Source organism: Pinus tabuliformis, chromosome 9 (assembly GCF_031772625.1).
Source record: "Pinus tabuliformis cultivar Carrire ecotype Pingquan chromosome 9, CPIR1, whole genome shotgun sequence".
Taxonomy (NCBI): Eukaryota; Viridiplantae; Streptophyta; class Pinopsida; order Pinales; family Pinaceae; genus Pinus; species Pinus tabuliformis.
Genome location: NC_142307.1, coordinates 832491748 through 832495407, shown reverse-complemented (window position 1 = coordinate 832495407; position 3660 = coordinate 832491748). Strand labels below are relative to the sequence as shown.

The 3660-nt window shown below is 36.1% G+C and overlaps 1 pseudogene; it reads left to right on the top strand.

The window, feature by feature from the left end:
- The first annotated feature begins 783 nt into the window (after nt 1-783).
- LOC149151356 (pathogenesis-related thaumatin-like protein 3.5 pseudogene) lies at nt 784-1963 on the top strand (annotated as a pseudogene).
- The last annotated feature ends 1697 nt before the right edge of the window (nt 1964-3660 follow it).

Genomic DNA, 3660 nt, shown 5'->3' with positions numbered 1-3660 from the left:
TCTGCCACCTTGCGGGTCGACATTAAACCCTTGCATGCACACTGCCACCTCTCTAAGTGCTACATGCATGTGGAGGATGGCCTTAGATTTCCTTGGGATTTGCATATTAGACAGTGGGTCAGACGCACCTATTGAATCCAGCTCACACCCTGATCGGGGAGACTGGTTGTTCTTAATAACAAAACTATTGCACACTATTTTATTTTCTTGTATTCCTTTATTTTTTACCATAATTTCGTGGTCTTGGTGTTGAATTTCTTTTGTTTTTTGTTTTAAATTTGATGGTATCAATGTTGGTTTCATTTTGTTTTTTAATTTCATGGTCTTGTGTTGTTTGGGTGTTTAACAAATAACAAATTTTTTTAAATAAATGTATGACAATAAGGTTACCAACCTCTTTAGAAGAAGCATTGTTTCATGTGGTTTCACTAATTATATTGTAATAACTAGCCTAGATCCATCTTAACTCAAGTGATAAGAGAGATCAAATGTGTCAAAGTACAAGTCTCTTTTTAAGTACACCTAACCTCTAACACACTAACCTCATAAAATTTATATTAACCATGATACACCACATAGTAAACCCAACCCACTACTATAAACCCCTTAATATCTAACCCATTTACCATTAAATTAATGACCCAACATAACTCCAATCACTAATCTACTAATACCCACCATTGACACACCAACCAACACACTCTCAAACCAACGGTCCACTAACTAACAATCCCTCTCATCATCAATGCTAATTAACCCATTCAATCCCTACTCATTATAATTGACTATAATATATAAACTTGGCCAAAAACCAAGCTTAGTGTTTGTTTAATAGAATTGAGATTTCGGCAAAGGTAACCGCGAACAGTCTGTCGGCAGTGTTTTTTTGACACAGAATTTTCCCACCAAAGGCAAGTAGCATCGCCATAGTATCGTCGATTAGCCTTTCCCTCATTAATTTTCGAATTGATTTTTGTTTTTAATCTGATCCTGTCCACACTCGCGTATTATATCGAGCTTCCACGGCAGAGATCAAATGTTGAACAGAGAAGCAGCAGCTATTTTCGTTCTGTTCCTGCTCGCACCACTGCTTTCTGGTAATCCCCTGCTCCTCCGTTCCCTATGCTTCAGTTAAATCGACAATGCCCATAGATTAACAGTGGAAATTTTGATGTGTGTTGCAGGTTGTGGCGCGACGGTTTTCACACTGGTTAACAAATGCGGAGAGACTGTGTGGCCCGGAATTCTTCCCAATATCCCGAACCAAGTCGCAGGTTTCGTCCTCCAGACCGGGCAGTCACAGACATTGAACCCTTCGGCCTGGTCCGGCAGAATCTGGGGACGCACCGGCTGCAAATTCGACAGTTCCGGCGCGGGCTCTTGCGAAACAGGGGACTGTGGGAAAGTCCTCAACTGCAACGGCGCCGGCGGGGAGCCGCCCGTTTCACTGGCGGAATTCACACTGGACGGTAGCAGCAACCAAGATTTCTACGACGTCTCTCTCGTTGACGGCTACAACCTGCCACTTGGCATAACGCCCGCTACTTCCATTTCTGCGGCTTCCAATTCCAGTGGCAGCAGCGGCACCGCAAATTGCCGCGAGGTTGGTTGCAACCGTGACCTGCGTGACAGCTGTCCGAATGACCTGGCGGTGCAAGCCGGTGGCCACGTGGTCGCATGTAAGAGCGCCTGCGCTGCGTTCAATACGTCTGAGTATTGCTGTACTGGCCAGCAAGGCACCCCAAACACTTGCCAGCCGAGTCAGTACTCGGTGGTTTTCAAGAAAGCCTGTCCGACTGCTTATAGTTATGCCTACGATGACGGCACCAGCACTTTCACATGCCCATCATCCTCCACCGATTACACCATCACCTTCTGCCCCGGCAACGCCTCCGCCGCCTCCTATTCTTCCGGCTCCGGCTCGGGTTGGGCTTCAACCTACATCGCCTCCTCCACTGGGTAAGCACCGATTCAAAGACAAATTTAATGAATTAGATTTATGTTTTAAACATTGATCCAAAAACTTAAATTACATCTAATTCCAATTCTTTACTCCCTGCAGGTTAAAACTACATAACCAAGGATACTTATTTTATTTATCCAATTTATTTATATTTATGAATATTTGTATGTTTTGGTAAATAATAGTTATTTTTGTTACATTCGAGAGTTTTGGATTTATAATATAGATAAATGTCTTCCAGATTAATCATATTTTCAGGATTGGGTTGAAGTTTGAAGTAGTCTATTTATGCGGAAGGAGATGATTAAAAGTGGTTGGAATCTGGGAAGATGGTTAAAAGTGGTGGGAATCTGGGTAATTTTCTTTTAAGAAATCTTGTAATAGCAGTCGTTGAATCATGTTTTTCATGGTGGAAAATTTTAAAGTTTGACAGTTATAACCTGAATTTACAAAAATCCCTGTCAGAATTAATCAAAATATTACTTAAATATCTATAATTTTCCAAACAAAAAAATCTAATTAGACTACTGCGTTTTGACAATCAGCTATTTTGGTGATTTTACAATGATTAACCATACAGTGAAAATTTATTGATATGTTTTGAAAATGATTTTAATGTGTGATTTTAAAATAATTAATCAAATTTGATGGGTTTGATAAGCGTTTAAAAGTCCATACCTGTAGTTCATGATATCAAAATTATAATATTATAATAAAAAACAAATTTAGATTTCGATCCATATCAATTTTTTATTTTTATTTTTATTTTATATATATTATATATTAAGAAATATTTTTGAATTTTTTGAATTTGGTTAATTTAAAAAAAAATTCATGTTAAAAAATATTTTTTCAATATATTATAAATCTAGAATTTATTATAAAATAGATATATTATCACCAGTAACTTATTGTGGTAAAATAGACATATAAAATAGATATATCATCACACGTAGCTTATTCTGATAAAATAGACATATCAACTAGCTTATTGTGGTAGATAATAAAATTTAGAGAATATGTTTTTATTTACAAATGTAGTTATTAGAGTAGAAACTTATTGTGGTAAAATAGACATATCAACTAGCTTATTGTGGTAAATACTAAAATTTAGAGAATATGTTTTTATTTACAAATGTAGTTATTAGAGTAGAAAGCTTCTCGTTTAATTGTCTAAGAAAAATGAAAAAAATGCTGGTAATGTTCATAAAAGGAAACCAAGTTCTACAGAGACAAAAATTGACATGTCAAATTGGACATATCTAGAGAAGCATATAAAATTAGTGTAGTCATATAAATTAAATGGTTGGTAAATTTCAATAGGCATAAATCCATAATAAACATCAAGACACTCATTTCATCATACATTTGAAGTTGGTAAATTAAAAAACAAAGAAAAGTTTCTTGATCTATAATTAGGTTACAATAGTATGGCTTATCAATACCATAGGCTATTTTTGGGTATTAATTGTGTTTAAAAATCACTTATTTATGTGTCTAGTAACTTGATCCATTACCCAAAACACATAAAATTTCACTTGCAATTTGCATATCACCTTCAAATTTCAATTACAAATCATTTTGGTATTAGAGCATCAACGTATTGTGAAGGTTTGATTTTGTTTGCAAGTGTTTTTCTGATGCTTACAAGGTTGAAGATTTGAAGATTAAAAGAGGAGAAGGAGAACTTGTGGAAC